Source organism: Mya arenaria, chromosome 2, assembly GCF_026914265.1.
Source record: "Mya arenaria isolate MELC-2E11 chromosome 2, ASM2691426v1".
NCBI classification, from domain to species: Eukaryota; Metazoa; Mollusca; class Bivalvia; order Myida; family Myidae; genus Mya; species Mya arenaria.
Window position 1 is genome coordinate 51070420 of NC_069123.1, and position 20946 is coordinate 51091365.

The following is a 20946-nucleotide window of genomic DNA, read 5'->3' on the forward strand; positions in this document are numbered from 1 at the left end:
AAAAAAAACTATTCATTTAAGTATTTTTTATAACATTTTTTGAAAAATGGGAATATGCAAAGCTTTATGATTTAATATAATGGAAGCAAGAAACTCATGGAAGACAAAGTAAGTTTCCCTCAAAGCCCTCTATATTTATTCATTTTCCTTGAATATTTCACAGACATTTCCTCTTTCCCATTTACAAAAACCTACAGCACATATAAATGACAAAAGTAGGATATTATTTGGTTCAATATCAATTCTGCTAATGGCTAACAGAGGCTAGGCTGGAATAAACTATAAATATGGCACTATTATCTTCTGGTATCTAAAATGTTCATTTCTAAAGGATGCTATTCTATGTATTGAAGAAAAAGTTTTGATCTCTAGTGTGGTTTAGTTTATATTGTCTTCTTCTAGATTGGTTGTATCAAGAACTGGTAGCTTAAAGAAACATGTTTAAGTCCATTTCCATCTAAAAATCACTGAACTGGTTTTCATTATGAGCAGCAATGAGGATGTTCCCCCCTATGAGGTTTGAGCCCATGGCCACTTGGGTTCGAGGCCTTGATGATGTTCCCCCTGTGAGTTTTGAACCCATGACCACTTGGGTGAGAGACCATGATGATGTTCCCCCAGTGAGGTTTGAACCAATGACAACTTGGGTGAGAGACCATGATGATGTTACCCCTGTGAGGTTTGAACCCATGACCACTTGGACTAGAGGCCATGCCAATGTTCGCCAAGTGAGGTTTGAACCCATGACCACTTGGGTGAGAGACCATGATGATGTTTGCCCAGTGAGGTTGGGACCCATGACCACTTGGACTAGAGGCCATGCCAATGTTCGCCCAGTGAGGTTTGAACCCATGACCACTTGAGTGAGAGGCCATGATGATGTTCGCCCAGTGAGGTTTGAACCCATGACCACTTGGGTGAGAGGCCATGATGGTGTTTGCCCAGTGAAGTTTGAACCCATGACCACTTGGGTGAGAGCCTATGATGATGTTCCCCCTATGAGGTTTGAGCCCATGACCTTTTGGGTGAGAGCCCATGATGATGTTCCCCCTGTGAGGGTTGAACCCATGACCTTTTGGGTGAGAGGCCATGATGAAGTTCGCCCAGTGAGGTTGGAACCCATGACCACTTGGGTGAGAGGCCATGATGATGTTTGCCCAGTGAGGTTGGAACCCATGACCACTTGGGTGAGAGGCCATGATGATGTTCGCCCAGTGAGGTTTGAACCCATGACCACTTGGGTGAGAGGCCATGATGGTGTTTGCCCAGTGAGTTTGGAACCCATGACCACTTGGGTGAGAGGCCATGATGATGTTCGCCCAGTGAGGTTGGAACCCATGACCACTTGGGTGAGAGGCCATGATGATGTTCGCCCAGTGAGGTTGGAACCCATGACCACTTGGGTGAGAGGCCATGATGATGTTTGCCCAGTGAGGTTTGAACCAATGACCACTTGGGTGAGAGGCCATGATGATGTTTGCCCAGTGAGGTTGGAACCCATGACCACTTGGGTGAGAGGCCATGATGATGTTCGCCCAGTGAGGTTTGAACCCATGACCACTTGGGTGAGAGGCCATGATGGTGTTTGCCCAGTGAGTTTGGAACCCATGACAACTTGGGTGAGAGGCCATGATGATGTTCGCCCAGTGAGGTTGGAACCCATGACCACTTGGGTGAGAGGCCATGATGATGTTCGCCCAGTGAGGTTGGAACCCATGACCACTTGGGTGAGAGGCCATGATGATGTTTGCCCAGTGAGGTTTGGAACCTATGACCACTTGGGTGAGAGGCCATGATGATGTTTGCCCAGTGAGGTTGGAACCCATGACCACTTGGGTGAGAGGCCATGATGATGTTCGCCCAGTGAGGTTTGAACCCATGACCACTTGGGTGAGAGGCCATGATGATGTTCGCCCAGAGAGGTTTGAACCCATGACCACTTGGGTGAGAGGCCATGATGATGTTTGCCCAGTGCAGTTTGAACCCATGACCACTTGGGTGAGAGGCCATGATGATGTTTGCCCAGTGCGGTTTGAACCCATGACCACTTGGGTTCGAGGCCTTGATGATGTTCCCCCTGTGAGGTTTGAACCAATGACAACTTGGGTTCGAGGCCCTGATGATGTTCCCCCTGTGAGCTTTGAACCAATGATCACTTGGGTGAGAGACCATGATGATGTTACCCCTGTGAGGTTTGAACCCATGACCACTTGGGTGGGAGACCATGATGATGTTTGCCCAGTGAGGTTGGAACCCATGACCACTTGGGTGAGAGGCCATGATGATGTTCGCCCAGTGAGGTTGGAACCCATGACCACTTGGGTGAGAGGCCATGATGGTGTTTGCCCAGTGAAGTTTGAACCCATGACCACTTGGGTGAGAGCCCATGATGATGTTCCCCCTATGAGGTTTGAATCCATGACCTTTTGGGTGAGAGCCCATGATGATGTTCCCCCTGTGAGGTTTGAACCCTTGACCTTTTGGGTGAGAGGCCATGATGATGTTCGCCCAGTGAGGTTGGAACCCATGACCACTTGGGTGAGAGGCCATGATGATGTTTGCCCAGTGAGGTTGGAACCCATGACCACTTGGGTGAGAGGCCATGATGATGTTTTCCCAGCGCGGTTTGAACCCATGACCACTTGGGTGAGAGGCCATGATGATGTCCCCCCTGTGAAGTATGAACCCATGACCACTTGGGTGAGAGGCCATGATGGTGTTTGCCCAGTGAAGTTTGAACCCATGACCACTTGGGTGAGAGGCCTTGATGATGTTCCCCCTGTGAGGTTTGAACCCATGACCACTTGGGTGAGAGGCCACGATGATGTTTCCCCTGTGAGGTTTGAACCCATGACCACTTGGGTGAAAGGTCATGAAAATGTTCGCCCAGTGAGGTTGGAATTTATGACTACTTGGGTGAGAGGCCATGATCATGTTTGCTCAGTGAGGTTGGAACCCATGACAACTTGGGTGAGAGGCCATGCTGATGTTTGTCCAATGAGATTTGAACCTATGACCACTTGGGTGAGTTGCCATGATAATGTTTGCCCAGTGAGGTTTAAACCTATGACCAATTGGGCAAGAGGCCATGCTGATGTTCACCCAGTGAGGCTAGGACCTATGACCACTTGGGTGAGAGGCTAAATATACCTTTACCACTACATCTCTCCCAACTTCATTAGGGTGTTAAGTACAGGGCAAACTTTCAGACAACACTACAGAGGAACTATTTGCAGTGGAATTTTTCCCAAATATGTAAAGAAACTTTCAAGCTGGTTAGTTCTCATACCAGGAGTATGTTTTTGGTTCTCTGCATGTTGTCATAGATGTTGTGGGATCAAAAGAAAACCTCTAATCCACTTTGGTGTTTCGGTAAAAAGGCAATTGTACCAAAGAATGGCATCAGACAAAATACTCAAATCAAAGTCAGCTAGTACAATTGATTTGATCATCAACCTCGATCTCATGATTTTGATTTGAGCTATGGCATTAACCTATCTGGATTGTAACAAGGCCACAGGGACAGTGATAATGAATAAATATATTTGGCTGAAAACTGTCAAAAAGAGGTTGTCATAAGTTGTTGAAGCATAAAAAACATGACAGAAAACATTGTAGAGACAAGTTGAGTTTGTTTTCTTGACAGTAGTTTGCTTATGCAACTGTGGTGCATCTGTATGATATATGATGCATTAACCTTTATCTCTTGCAGCATTTTATAAGAGGATTCAGGCTGTTCATGTTTATAATAATGATGACAATGTTTTAAAACATTATATTTACAACTGAAGCTAAGTTTCATTCATTAACTTTTAAGGCCAAGACAATTTATAAGCTCTTTTTTCAGTGTCACTGTCAACAAATATGTTATTAAACAATAATGGAAATGGATTAATGTTAGCATTTTCATTTTTAAATTGCTTTACATTTTATTTACAAGATTATCAATTCAGTTACTAAATGAAACAATGCCAAAATGATTAAAACATAGCATCATACGTTTAACCCCGCTGGCAAACACTCGCTTGGCTCAAATTTCTCGTTGGTTCGAACTGGATGTAAAGGACCGATTCCTATATACTGAATGTAAGCATTTCTGCTTGGATTGATTTTTCCAAGGCTCCAGATATTTTTTTCCCGTCCCTAGGATTTCGAGCCAACGGGGTTTGATTGTATTTAAAGTTCATTGTTAAACAGACTATTGAAAAAAAAAATCAGTTTCTCAAAAGAAACGCAACTACATACTCACTCTTGCGCACAGTGGTCAGAAATTGGCTCAGTGTGAGCATTATTTGATAAGCATATAGAGAGCTGAATTTTCTACCTTCTGTACCCTGTGCATAGGAGTGTACTCAAATAAAGTTTCTGTCATAGCTCAAGTTTATTTACTTTTTCCTCCATAATGTTTTATCATTTGTTTTAAACACTTACCTCGTTACAATGTTATAAATTATCTCTCAACCACACAATATAAGTGAGCAAGGAAGGTGGAGATGACTTAATTAATTAATGAACAGCACACACCAGCAATTAACATGGAATTAAGGGACAGGCGGTCACTGTTTATCTGTCTTACATGTCACAAAAAAATACAACCTAATAATTGCATGTGCCTGTGCCCACGCAAATTAATAATAAACCCCAGATAAATGCCACAGTGAGAGTATGGGGAGACAGTATCAACACCTCAGTTTTTGCAGCTTGTTTCATGCTCAGGTAACTTGAAAACACACCTGACAACATGAAACCAGACAAGAAGTAATGGACACAAATGTGGCAATAAATTCCATCATCCATGAACCAATTAACAATATACTTGCCAGAATGCTGGGATTGTAATAGCATGATTAATTGTTCTTAGCATTTAACAAGGTAAAACAGCTTCTTAACACTGTTTACTGGCTTGTTATGGATCTATCAGCATTTGTGGCTTATCAGCAATGATTAGAGTCAACTTTGGCCTGAACACTGCCAGCTCTCATGGAAAACAAGCAGGCATAATGGGAATATTGACCCTTTCCTGACCCTTTCAGATCTGTTGATTTATGACTTGTTTTATATTCCAGAATTACTGACCAGTCTCCTGGATTCTCATGATTCTTCTATCAAAACTTTATGAACATATTCTGTGCATTGATATGTCTGGGCGGTAGAGTATAGGAAGAGTGCTGATGTTATAACATTTGACCCCTTTTGGCTGTGTCACCTTTTTGTTTAAAAAATCTTCTTTAGCAGTATCTTTGAAATAAAGTAATTCAGAACTAAAACATATGTAAGGGGTCAACAAAATCTTAAACCACATACAACAGGGGTCTACAAAAACTTAAACCATATACATCAGGGGGTCAATAAAAACTAAAACCACATACATCACAGGTCAATAAAAACTAAAACCACATACATCAGGGGTCAATAAAAAACTTCAACTCCTTACATCAGGGGTTGATAAAAATCAAAACCACATACATTAACTCAACAAACTACATACATCAGGGGTCAACAAAAACTTAAACCACATACATTAAGGGTCAACAAAAACTTAAACCACATACATTATGGGTCAACAAAAACTTAAACCACATACATTATGGGTCAACAAAAACTTAAACCACATACATCAAGGGTCAACAAAAACTTAAACCACATACATAATGGGTCAACAAAAACTTAAACCACATACATTATGGGTCAACAAAAACTTAAACCACATACATTATGGGTCAACAAAAACTTAAACCACATACATTATGGGTCAACAAAAACTTAAACCACATACATTATGGGTCAACAAAAACTTAAACCACATACATTTTGGGTCAACAAAAACTTAAACCACATACATTAAGGGTCAACAAAAACTTAAACCACATACATTATGGGTCAACAAAAACTTAAACCACATACATTATGGGTCAACAAAAACTCAAACCACATACATTATGGGTCAACAAAAACTCAAACCACATACATTTTGGGTCAACAAAAACTCAAACCACATACATTTTGGGTCAACAAAAACTTAAACCACATACATTATGGGTCAACAAAAACTTAAACCACATACATTATGGGTCAACAAAAACTCAAACCACATACATTTTGGGTCAACAAAAACTTAAACCACATACATTATGGGTCAACAAAAACTTAAACCACATACATTATGGGTCAACAAAAACTTAAACCACATACATTATGGGTCAACAAAAACTTAAACCACATACATAAAAAACTTTAACTACACAAATAAGGGGTGTGTTAAATGGGTAAAATAAAATAAAACTGCATGCCGGAGGGATCAACAAAAACTAAAAGCTTTTTACCCAAGTGGTAAAAAAACTTAAAACTAAATATGAAAGGGGCTATCAAAAACCTAAATTTAATCATTAAATACTATACCTGCTTATTAATATATATATATTTCAAAGGGATATAAGAGGATTAGAAAAAGTGCCACAGATTGTGGCAATGTTATCAAGCATCAGTAGACATAATAATAATTCTGACAAGATCAGTATCCCAATAAACATCTATTACTCTGCTGCATCTCTAATGATATGTCAGTCTGTATGCCAATATTGTTCTGTTTTGACAAAGCCTGAGTGAATAATTATCCCCCAAAATATACACTATGTTCCACACAGATAAAGCTTAACTGGATCTTCCCTTCAATTTACAAATAACATATTACAGAATTATCCATCTAGAAACAAAATATATAACTTACATGAGAAATTTTCCAGGAATTAAATGCACACATCACCACACTGGAGAGTTTTGCTGAGCAGCATATAAAGCTGTTGGAAACATTGAAAGAACATGTAGCATATGTCAAATATTTCTGCAAGCAATGATAAAGACCTTGTCTTTACTCTCAGTTTGCTTTGTAATTGGACCCCAAGCTATGAGTAGGGTGCTACTTGAAACCAGCCAGTTTGTGGCTTATCAGCACTGCTTGTCAGAGAAGGGTGCAGGCTTTTAAAGAAAGTGCATTGCAGAACACAACCTTTTATCAACACAAATGACAGAAGGTTAAGCATATTAATAATAAATAATAGTAAGTATATATATATCTAGCATCTCTTAGATGTTATTATATCAAAGTTGTAATTTGTTTCTTTCTGAGCAAAAGGGATATGGCATTCTTAACCAAATGTAATAATTTATGTTTCGGTTGAGTATCTGCAAATCTTGAACATAATGCAAAAATGTTATCTGATAGGATACAAAATTGCTTGCTGGTTAAAAAGATCATAACATATTTTGCCAGCACCTGCAAGGAGTCAACAGAATCTGTTATTTGTGGGGTGGTACAGGATAATTTGCAGATTAATTAATGCTAAGCTCATGTGCCACAAATGAATCTAAGTAAATATATTACTCCCATGCTGCACGTGGCTGCACTGACAGATCAAAGTAGAGCTTACATTCACTCCCTCAAGACTATCTTTTACTGCATTTCTGGAGGCATTTCACACAACTCTGTCAACCAATACTCAATATTTCTATTTTTGCTGTTGTTTTTGCTTCAGTTATGGTGCTGTCAGACTTATTGTTGCTATTAAATACCCAATCAAATGTCTACAATTTTAACAACCGCAATGTGTTTGTGGCTAATATGTGCTTCTGTCATATGTTGATCAGTTAATAAGCAGCTTTTTTAATTTTTCTGATATTATTTTATAGTAGATAAGAATTTTGGCAGTAAATAAGTCTTGCATATGATGTTAATATTGGCAATCTTGACATATAAATACCTGTATTAATTTTTACTTATGGTCAACACATTAACTCCCTGACATTTGAATGATACCAAGTAGAATGACCAGAGCTTCCATTAAGAATTTGAAAATGGAAGTCTTAACTTCCTTACAATCCATATTGGAAGTTTTTCACTAAAATGTAGAAGTTAAAGTCTCTGTTGAACACCACAATTTGTTCCATTAATAGGTTAAAAATCAAATAATTTGCAACTATAACTTGTCAACTTCACCATTATATATCATAAATAATGATTTTACTTCATTTTTTTCTGCTTTGAAAGTGTGTGTATTCATAAAAGTAACATTGCCACCATTTTTTGACACTATATTTTGGAAGTTTTTTCCAAAATGATGGAAATTTTTGCACTTCCTAAGAATCCATTTTGGAAGTTTTAGTTCATTTCTAGGGAGCAATATACTTCCAAAGTTCCTTTAATGGATGCCATGGAATTACCATAACCCTTCTATAACTTTTGGTCAGATAAGTTACAAAGCTATTCACTTATACTGCATTCTTTTTATTGAACGGTGGCCTTGAACAATATGGTACAAAACAGTTAACCCTTATGATTGAAATAATAGACAGGGGCTATTTAAGCGCTAGCATGCTATTTTCCTGGGAATTTGGGTTGAGGGGGGCCATAACTATTACTTATTCTGCATAAGGCTGACAACAAGGACCAAACAAATTAAGGGTACAAGCCCATATCAGGTTTAACATTGTTTCCTTAATAAGCCTGGCTGCAAGCTATATTAAGTATTCATTTCCATAAAACACTTCTAATAAAACTATTGTGAGTAATAAAACCATCATAAATATAGTATATTTTACCAGGTAATTACATCTAGATCACAAAGTCTCAAAGAGAAAACACATATCCTCATCACTAAATTGAGGGAAAAAATCCCAGGAAAAAAACAACCCTCTTTACCTATGATGAATCAAGGTGTGATCTATCATTAGAAGCCGTATACCATATTTCATGTTTATGTGGAGTAAAAAGTAGATTTTGTGTTGAACAACAAAGCAATACAGATAAAAACACATCTAAGATTTGTCAGAAAAAAAGATAGATGAAAATTCCACCTGTGTTGAAACCTCACTCAGCATCATACCAACCACTCAAGAAATTGTTCTTCATGCCAAGCATTTTACATAACTTATCTCTTAATAATTATATAAACTAACACAATGTTCTTCCGAAAGCTTATGTAATATTTTCCAAATTTCCGATTGATGAGCAAAACAATGATCTCTATTTCCTTAAATGATTTGCACATATTCAAAGCAAAGAGAAATCCTGCAAAAAGAATTTGAAATCATGTCCAAAAATGTCTTGCAGAGAACACAGTTTTATGAGGGCCTGGTTGAGCAATGCGACCAATATTACAGTGTTTGCAAAAATTAAGTACCCTATTCATAAAACAAAAAGTTTTTTACATAGGCCACTTTCTTGCAGAGCGCAATGTTCCCTAGCACTTAGTCACCATGTATTTTCTGCCCAGATCCTGTCACATGAATTGTTGCCAATGCCAAGCCATGTACAGTGCTGCCTCACACCAAACACTGCCAAGTACAGTGTTGTCTAACCTCACACAATACACAGCCATGTACAGAGTTGCCTGACACCAAACTGTGCCATGTATAGTGTTGCCTCACACAAAACCCTGTCATGGACAGAGTTGGCTAACACAAAACCAAGCCATGTATAGTGTTGCCTAACCTCACACAATACTCAGCCATGTACAGTGTAAACTTACACCAAACACTGCCAAGTACAGCATTGTCTAACCTCACACAATACATAGCCATGTACAGAGTTGACTTACACAAAACCAAGCCATGTATAATGTTGCCTAACCTCACACATTATACACAGCCATGTACAGAGTTGGCTTATATGAAACCCAGCCATGGACAGAGTTTGCTTACACAAAACCAAGCTATGTATAGTCTTGCCTAACCTCACACAATACCCAGCCATGAACAGAGTTGGCTTGAACGAAACCCAGCCATGGATAGTGGTGGCTTACACAAAACCAAGCCATGTACAGTGTTGGCTTGAACGAAACCCAGCAGTGAAAGTGTTGGCCAACACAAAACCAAGTCATGTATAGTGCTGTCTAACGAAAAAAACCTACCATGTATAGTGTTGCCTAACCTCACACAAAACCCTGCCCTTCCTATGACAAACACCTGTAATAGTTTGTTTCCCAACAAAGACCTTTCATGAAGCATGTTGCAAAGGACTAAGAACCTCCATGAAGCCTGTTTGCTTAGGACAAGTACCTGTCATGAAACCTGTTGCCAAGGAAAGACATTTATGTACCATGATGCATTTTGCCTAGGATAAGGAACTACCATAAAGCCTGTTGCCAAGGACAAAATCTGGCCATAGGACAACTTCCTGTGATAAAGCCTGTTGCCAAGGACAAAGTCTGGCCATAGTACAACTTCCTGTCATGAAGCATGTTGCTTAGGACAAAGACCTGTCATAAAGCCTGTTGCAAAGCACATGTCATGCATTATTTGGCCATCTTCAAAACTCTACCATATATACTGTTGCTCAAGTAATGACATTTAGGCTGCTGCCATGACAACATCCTCCAATGTACAGACAATTGCAAATGCCTGCTCTGAAGACAATGTCCTGCCAATTACACTGTTACCTTTTTGTTTATAAAATTGCCAATAACAAGGCACTCTTATGTACAGTGATGCCTTGGACAAGGCCGGACATGTTATCTGTTGCCCATTCCAAAGTTGTATTTATAAACCTGTTGAATGCCGTGATTTTAGTTACAAATATGTGACAGTGCCTTAATCTATCATAATACTCCTTTTTATATCTCATTACTAGCAATGGGTCAGAAAAAGATCAAAATATTGAACTTGAGATGACGATGCGCTAGAGGACCATTTCATGCAAATTTTAATTTTGTATCTGTACAATTAAAAATATTGCATGTTCAATAATCATGCAAATTTTTATAGACACATTTTTGGTGATTTTTTTTTTTTTTAAGAATATCACTTATCAGTGATTGACAGATAAGTCACATATTTCTTCTCATGGTGGAAACACAGGGTGATCTATTATCCTCATTTTCTAACTCTTAACTGTTTCTCTAGTTAGTTTCAAAACTATTTCAACTGATTTGTAATCTACACAATGCAGTGAAGGGTTTTAATTTATCTCAACTTAAGCTCTCCTTGACAATTTTTATTTGGTTTGGACAAGACTGTAATATGTAAGTGTCCCTAAGTCTCCCTTTCTTTTTGTAACTTTCCATACCTCATAGGAAGCAGATAATGAAAAAGAATAATCTTCTGCAAACAAAACAATTTCAAAAATAAATATTACAGTATTAAATGGAACTATTCATCATTCAGACTTAAAAGTGAAATAACAAAAAAATATGTAATTGGAACAAGCAAATTCGAAAAATGATATACCTGCCAGATGAATCGTTTTCGAGAACATTTTGAAGACAGTTTAAGCAAAACTCTGCAAAGAGTGATTCAAATGACAAAAGAATTGTAATGGGAATGGAAAAAATTAAATTTTAAAATATTACCGTTATCAATGAAATAGTGAAAAAAAGCATGATACAATTGTATTTGTGTAATTAAAGGGCAATAACTCTTGTTTTACTGATCAAATCAAGACAAACCTTGTTCATGCACCATCACACTATAGTTATATACACATCACATCAACTTTATTAATTCCTGTAAGGTAATGATATATTAACATTTTTTATTTCATTTTTATTAATAAAAGGGCAATGACTCTTGTGTTACTGACCCGATCCTGACGAATCTTGTCTGTGCTCCAATGGTTGTACACACTTAACACATGTTTTATTAACTTATGTCAATAAGTTCTGCAGCCAATGGCTTCAGATGTACAGAGGTAAAGACAGACGGACAGACAACGTCAGAACATATAAACCTAACGAAACCTTTCAGCGGGAGATAACATTACAGCTTATCAAAAAAAGATGTTGAATTATCTGAAAAGCTGTCGAGTGCCACCCAGAATAACAAGAATGTCTCTCTGAGACACATTCAAATATGCTGTTTAATCTATTACATAAAAATAAAATAATTAAATTAATTCCATGACCTTGACAAATCAACTGCAACAGCAACTCTGGACTTGTTCTTGTTGCATGGCAGACCTTTCAGTTCTCTTATAAACATTATCAGGACCTACCACAGTATGAAGTATTCACATTAATAATTAATCTCATCATCTTAAGTGATATTACAAACGATGTAATTTATATCTTATGGTAATTAGTGACATTTATTCATTCATGTTGGTTTCCATTCAATGAGTCTGCTGAAATATGTGTGATTCAAACTGCATAAAAATTATTTAAAAGTCGCAAATCATAATTCTTACCACTGATTATTACTGTTGATTAACTCTGCTATTGATGCTACAAAGCATTTGACGTTATTAGGCGTTTTTTTTCACATTCTGAATTTGATTATTATCTAACAAATCTATACACTGGGCTACAAATTTGTAAGACACCTTAATTCAAACATGGGTTGATAAATGTTTTCCTTTCCGTTTCAAATTGAAAAGAACGACAAAATATCAAAAGCGGTATGCTGCGTTTTATGTGTTTATAATTTTCCTATCACAAGTGTGAAACGGAATAAATTACTAAATCAGATATTAAATTCAAACGCTGTAAAGTAAATATATAGTACACTGAGATAGCCTCACTTCACTAGGTTTTATGTATGATTGGTATTACGAATATCATGAAGGCAATAAAATGTGGAAATGTCTCACTTTTACTTTGAGTTGTTTAAAAAAACCCATCAAGTTTCAACATTTCATGGCAGTTACTGCTGACAATGAATTTTGACTAGTCATTTAACATCCAAAAATAACATACACATTAACAAAAAAAAGCTTGTTAGAAATGAAAATCATTTATAAATTAGCAGTACGACCACATTTAGGTTAAAGAATTGCATTCTCATCTCATCCAGTCTTTACATAAAGGGACATTTTAAAATTTTACTCTTACCAGTTCAGTGCCTTTCTACATTTAGACCTACCAATGTAAGTATCTTTGACCTACCAATGTAAGTATCTTTGACCTACCAATGTAAGTATCTTTGACCTACCAATGTAAGTATCTTTGACCTACCAATGTAAGTATCTTTGACCTACCAATGTAAGTATCTTTGACCTACCAATGTAAGTATCTTTGGCCTACCAATGTAAGTATCTTTGACCTACCAATGTAAGTATCTTTGGCCTACCAATGTAAGTATCTTTGACCTACCAATGTAAGTATCTTTGGGAAAAGGCGTCCAGGACATTTTCAAATTTCAACTTAATTAAAATTAAAATTGAATATCTCTTTAAATTGACTGTTTTATCAATAAGAAACATGCTGCCAAATTGAATGATACGTCTTTAAATATAGCATCTTAGTGAGTTATCTATTTTAATTTGTTACTCAGTTCACATAATGTTGCTTTAAAAAATATTTCTATTCACCAGTCGAGGTGTTATATTTAATGCTTTAATTGAAAAACAAGCAAAACAATTAAAAACAAACTGTTACTCGTTTATATAATGAAAAACATACAGAACTTTGTTACTACTGTAGAAGATGGTGCTGTTCCTGTCAATGGTGCTGATTCTGATGTTGCTGTTTCTCTTATCTAAAGAGTATGTTCATATTATATATGTGTGTAAGCATAGTATGAAAATATCATCCCCATAACATTTTACTTACAAATCTCACTGACACTGTTTGTTTTTTCCATACCATATAAAACAGCGTACGCTACCAACCACGCATTTTTTTGCAGATTTTGCAGCAAATTTTTCTTAATGAGCACTTATTCTTTTCAATCTATTTTACCCACAATAATAACATACTGTACACGTGTTCATTTCTTTAATTTAACCGCATCCCTACCCCACATCAAGTCAACTCTATATGCAGCATTGTGAAGTGTTTATTAACAGTAACTAGAGTAGCTGTTTTCAATTTTCTGAAGACCATTTTTTCACATTATTGTCACCTTACTCCCACTAATCTAAAATTTGAATGCCCGCGTTTAACTTGCGCGAATGTGAATATATGATATATTGAATACAATATAGTATATTATTATATGATATTTATTGTTTGTTATTAAAAAAAAGCTAGTGATTTTAAAGGGAATTCTTCACATGAATATGAGGCAAAAAGGCTTTAAATGTGCTTTGAACTTTGAATGCGTATTTGACCTCAGTCACTTTTCAATCATGATTTTCCAAAAACCTTAAAGTAACATACATAACAAATCACATTTAAACAAACACTTTGAGCAATGATACCTTTCTAAGTAAAAACTTATTTCATTATTGTTTAATTAGTTTTGACACTTACAAAAGCGTACAGTAACCTCTGCTTTTCCAAAAAAGATGTGTGTAAAACTAAAATGAACGGAGCTACTGGTGCAGTCTTCCTTAAGCGGTGAAAGCCCTATCTTAGGTTAATTTTAGCATTAATTAACTATTTCCAAAAAGTCTTTAACAAAAACTCAATATTCCAGCCACCTAATAATCACGTGTAGGGGACGACATTGTTTACCCTCGCAATTGTTTGAAAGGCATTCTGTGTAAAAGCAAGGTACCAATTACAATCTTCTTTTTGTACCCATGGCACCTATTAACATACCATATGTTGCCTTAAACCCCATCTCGCTGATATGCCGCATGAACGTATTCGGAAGGCATGTGCGCTAGCAGCAGATGAACATGGTGATACATGTACCACCACGTTGGCTACCGCAGTACTTACTTAGAATATCCCCACGATTTACAGCGATGACATAAATTCTCCCTCAACAGCAACCTGTTTTTGCAAAAGACTGTGGTTGGTACTGTATGCATAGTTTTCACTCTTTGATGCAGAAAAACCCTGAACATAATTGTGTCCACATAATGAGGCCCTGATGAAATATCTTACTGAAAAAACAATTTAGAAATCAAAGCATTGATTACATTTGTCTGTTGATAAGTAATAGAAATCTGGACAAAGCAACTGCTAGGACCTTTAGATGATTAAAATTTCATTTTGAATGTGTTTGAAATATCAATTTAAGCATCAATATTTTATCATTGAGTATCTTGACTTGTGTGGAATTAATTACCAGACAAATTTCATTACGGGCAGTACATTTCCTGCAAAACATATCTCCTAGCACTGATGTCTGCTTAGCAAACCACTCTTTGTTTAAATGTATTGTAATATTGATTTTTATACAAATCAATTAAGTCATATTGCCCCATTGTGAATTGAAGACTGACATTTTCTGCTTTTCTCGTTTGATGACCAAAACTGATAACGTTAAGCCCTTCAACAAATTGCATAATAGTCATGCACAATGTTCCGAAGCTCTTATCCAGCATGTGAAATCAAATCTTTTATTTACTTTCAATGATTTAACATTGTAGATGTTTTCAAAAGATAACAAACTTTCTACGTTCATTTTTTATCGTTTCAATATGCCAACTCCAATAAAGACATTAGACGATAGATATTTTCTTTCTAATAGAAGTATCTATAAAGGTAATTGTAAGGATACTTAAGAGTTGATTTAAACACACTTCCTTAAGTTGTAAAGTTTCATTTATGTAATCTTGTGAATACAATAACCTATCTTCTCTCTGTCAAAATATACAACCCAATTTATTTTGATTAAGCAGTCTTGTCACATTATTTTAGTCTTTATGGTTAAAATCTACCATGGGGGCTTACTAAAGTACACTTATCTTTCACTAAAACAGTTTTTTCTTGTACATACAACATTAAAGTGATGTGCATAAATTTAATTTATAATTGTAACTTGTTTCCACAATGATATGTGAAAATGTGGTCTCATGGGGGTAACATGTCAGAAGATGTACAACCACCAACAAAAACATGCATACAGCCAGGTTGGGAATTGAACCCAAATACCTAGTTAACCCAACCACATCTGAAGAAAAGAACCAGGCCCGAATTTCGCGAAACTTCTTAAGCTTAACAGGCTTAAGTAGCTTATATCAATTAGCCAAAATACATACTTAAATTTAATTAATTAATTTAATTAATGAAAAATGGTTCAATGTAATAAACATACAGATAATTCCTATCTAAAGTATAAAAATTCTTAAAGAAGTAAATATTAAGCAAATTATTGAAAAACAAAAATAGAGAGTTTAGCTTAATCCTGTTATAAGAGACTTAAGAAGTTTCGAGAAATTGGTACCAGAAGTAGATATGCTGAGTGAATTATTTTGACCTTGACCTGTTGCAATTTCAGGTCTGTGCATTTATATAAAATGTATGGTATTGCTATATTGCTGGTATCTTGTCAAAACATCTGCTCTGGAAGACCACAATAAGTACTGTAACGCAGACTGTGGTGGCTCCTACTGAATGTGATGACACTCACAGTAACATTTACCTTGATGAGGCCAAGAAATCCTTGGTTTATGATACAGACTGATGGCTTTTGTTAAATGTCATGAGCACTGTAACAGTGACCATGACAAAGGATATAAATTCAAAGTTTATGATACAGACTGTGATGGCTTTGCTGAATGTCATGAGCACTAAAACAGTGACCTTGACAAAGGTTAATTTAGTCTAGGATTTATGAAACAGACTGTGATGGTTCTCACTGAATGCCATGAACGCTGTACAGTAGCCTTGACCTAGGCTATATAGTCCAAAAATTGTGATACAGAACGTGATGGCTCTTGCTGAATGCCATGAGCACTGTTACAGTGACCTTGACCTAGGCTATATAGTCCACACTTTGTGATACAGACTGTGATATGGCTCTCCCTGAATGCCATGAACATTGTTACAGTGACCTTGACCAGGGCTATTTAGTCCACACTTTGTGATACAGACTGTGATATGGCTCTCCCTGAATGCCATGGACACTGTTACAGTGACCTTGACCAAGGCTATTTGGTCCACAATTTGTGATACAGACTGTGATATGGCTCTCCCTGAATGCCATGAGCACTGTTACAGTGACCTTGACCTAGGCTATATAGTCCACACTTTGTGATACAGACTGTGATATGGCTCTCCCTGAATGCCATGAACACTGTTACAGTGACCTTGACCAAGGCTATTTGGTCCACAATTTGTGATACAGACTGTGATATGGCTCTCCCTGAATGCCATGAGCACTGTTACAGTGACCTTGACCAAGGCTATTTGGTCCACAATTTGTGATACAGACTGTGATATGGCTCTCCCTGAATACCATGAGCACTGTTACAATGACCTTGACCAGGTTTATTATACAGACTGTGTCTGTCCCTTCTGACTGGCATCAGCACTGTTACAATGACCTTGTTTTGACCAGCAGTTGGCATATTTTAAATACCACATGGCATGTTTAAGTTAATTCTTCCGAAATAGTAAATAGTTGTAATCATTATTGTGAAAATCTTGCAAACAAAGAATATTTCATATTAAGGAGCATCTTAAATCGAGGCGATAGTCAGTGTTCAGTGTTTGGTGTTTCTCTTCCTTGTTCCACCCCTATTTACTGTCCTTCACGGGTTTCCATAATATTTGTTGGACTCATCATTAAGATAAATCTGTTCAGCACCAGCAAATTGTGTGAAAAAATCTTCTGAGAGAGACAGAATTGTCCAGAAAATGTCTATCTGGAACTAGTTTCCCCATGCAATATGTCAGTCTTTTCCTCCCATTTACAATATCATCAATGGAGATTTATTATTGTGTTTATATTGATTAGACACTAAACTTGGCTGTCTACTGGATCCCAAGCAATTTTATTAATTAAAGTAGCTTATTTGTGTCAAAAAGCCTCTGCATTGTCATGGAGAAAGAATCAGAAATTGCAAGTTATTGAAAGCATAGTTACTCAGCTGAAGTAATCACTGTGACAAATATGGCTGTTTTAAGACCATCTGACAATTTTCCAATTATGTCCATCAAAGAAATAGTCCAATGACAATGTCATTAGCAATCAACAGTTTGTTTGCAATAAATGAATTATGAAAATAAAAAAGTAAGCTGTGTGCTCTTATCCCAAACAAATCTGAAATTCTAACATGTTGTGTGTTTCCAGGGTCCTAGTAGTCAGGCAGTACTCATGTACAAAGCCTCCAGTGTAGACATCTTGCAAATGGTATCTATATGATTCAACTCCTTTAAATCACCCTCATCATTGCTTCCATTTATAATAATTCATGTCATATTTATATTCCAGGTAACAGCATTTTTGAAGCAATATTTTCCCAAAATGTTGTTGTTGGATCAGTTTTATGAAATATAAAATATTGAATTTTGAAAAAATCTTTATTGTAACCATTTCACTGTGAAATCTTAATATGCTCATATTTCAATATTCCCTGTATTGTTAAAATAGTGTTTTATTTATGTTCATTGTGATCCACTATTTGGAAATAAGGCAGGCATATTTAAAACTTATCCAATAAAGACTTATTACCTCCCTTATTTATTAATTTAAAAAAACCTCTTCTTCATCACAAACATCACATATATACAAATATACAATTATAATATTGTATCTGTGGCAGTTTTGTTGTCTGTTGTCCTGTAAATGTGTTATTGATTTTATGTAAGCTAGTTATCTCCCTTTGTAAGATGTTCATAGTTTTTAAAAAAAATGCTTCCATTTTGTGAAGGCTATAACTGGAAAAAAATGAGCGTTTAATTAAGAAAGATCAACATAATTTTGAAACAAGAGCTGTACTAGTAAGTGACAAATGCCCCCGGATTATGCAATTACTAATATGCCTACATTCAGGAAGAGCTATCATAACTGAAAACAGGTGTCAATTTATTTTAAGATCCATCTGTGCATGACAATGTCACAACCTGGACACGGCCAACTGACTATACTGTATATGCATATGCAGCATTCCATAATGATAATCCTGTTAGTGTGACCTTGACCTTTGTGGTAGAAATACGACTTGCATGTTACGAGTCATCTTTATCTACCAAACACATACGCATAGTATTTTTAAAAGGGTCATGTAGGGAGGGATGTGGGTCTTGCACGTGACACATTGTCTTAATGTACTGGACATATGTGCTAAGTAATTTTAAAATCCCTCTCTACATGGCAAAGTTACAGCCTGGACACAACCAACTATACTCTATGCGCATATATGCAGCATTCAATATTGATTAAACTCTAAGTGTGACCTTAAATTTGCAGTAGGGTTGTGGGTCTGGCTCGCGACACCTTGTCTTTTTGTACAAACACATTTGCCAATTTTTTTAAAATCCCTCAGTGCATGACAAAGTTACATCCAGAACACGACCAACTATACTGTATATGTGAATAAGCAACATTCTGTATTGATAAGTCTGTATTTGTGACCTCGATCTTTGAGGTAGGGACATGGGTCTTGCATGCAACACATCACCTTTATGTACTTGACAAATGCGCCAATTAATTTAAAAATCTCTCCCTGCATGACAAAGTTACAGCCTTCAACATGAAAAACCCTAACCCGAACAACCTCTGACCGTCTTATTAAAAAAAAAAACATTGCCCAATCTTGAGAGTGGGTCATCCAATATATATTTGTACGTTTATACTGGGCTGTATCAATACAATTTTTTATCCATTTTATGACACATTTGTCCGGAGTTTTAAACAAAATGATCTTCAGCATGCCATAATTTCCTCAATAGTTCGACATGAACAACAGTAATGTTGGAAAGTTGACCTTAACATTAACCTTAATATGGTTTGAACAATTTCAAAGGACTTAAAGGGAAAGAATATGTACAAACAAATATGTTAAGTTGCGAATCATGTTGAATATACTCCAGTCGCTTATCAAGCGTTGGAAGGTTAAAGGTAATTCTGATTAGAAGTTTTTTAATGTTTAAAGGGCCATGTATTTGCACAAAAATTGTGTAGAATTATGCATACTGGTGAATATACTTTATTAATTGCCACTAAATAATGAAAATAGCTCATGTTATCGAGGAGAAAGGTATAAAACAAAACTCTGACAGACAAGCTCACCTTCCCATCCACGGAACTATTGCATTAGGCCCTCCTCCTTCCACAGCATAAAAAAATGATACATCAGTAATGCTGACACTTTTCTCCCACTTAAATGCAATGTTAATTGAATCAGCTTCATCATTACAGTATTTCAAATTTGTCCTTTAAATCATGCTAACAAAAACCAATTACATTATCAATTTTAAGGACTATCAATCAAATGAAACACTGTAATAAACTACAAATTAAATGCTCGTTTCAAAACGCACAGCCACTCAATCACTTTTCAATAACTACAATGTCAACATCAATTAAGAATCATTGTTGAGCTACAATATAATCTACAGACAAATATATCTAATATTGTCTTACCGCCAGTACAACATATAGCTATCAATAACAGTAATACCAAATTCCTAACTATCTAATATTTAAACAACTTCTTCTATTACTAGAATTATCCTTAAAACTCATCTCGTATTCTATTTGAATACATTAACCATATAACCCTTTTATTAGCAGTTAACAGTAAATAATACTGATAGTTAAGCTCAATTACCTTTAAGTAGGGATACTGCTCCTAATAAGCTTCAGTCACTCTCCTGTGCACATTCCAGCAGCTCCTCAAGTTTATTTATAGCACGATAAATTGTCCGTCTGCTGCTGCTAACAACTGTCCCTCCACTTTTTTCAACGATCACTTCAGATCTGCCACTTTCACTGAATTAAATAATCAAATTATCAAAATCACTGAATACTAGAAGATTTTCTCTGTTAAGTGTAAATAAATCGCTGTATTAAGGTCGCTGAAAAGAATAACAATGTTGAAAGATCCCAGAGTAGCAATTATTTAGCAGTCGATAATATTAGCAGACGACAAAATTTATTAAAAGCACACACACTATGTAAACGGTGCAATATCCCATATCAAAAGTTAACAGCGTACCTGCCGATGAAATGAATCGTTACTGAGGACACCTGGTTTTACTGTGTTAAACGAATAGCGAAAAACCCTTGAAAAGAGATTTTCCTCTTTATGTGATTATATCCGACAGATTACAAAGAAAATATTAGACATCGCTAGCTTCTTTATGCGATTACTGTAGAGTTCACGCCAAGGCGCAT

The 20946-nt window shown here is 36.3% G+C and overlaps 1 protein-coding gene across 1 annotated transcript in view; it reads right to left on the bottom strand.

Annotated features, from left to right (window-relative positions):
* LOC128207979 (zinc finger MIZ domain-containing protein 1-like) overlaps positions 1-20618 on the bottom strand; it is a 103497-nt gene extending 82879 nt beyond the window's left edge. Inside the window, 1 exon segment of the mRNA XM_052911225.1 lies at positions 20381-20618. The gene's annotated coding sequence lies outside the window, so the exon portion shown is untranslated.
* Positions 20619-20946: the final 328 nt, after the last annotated feature.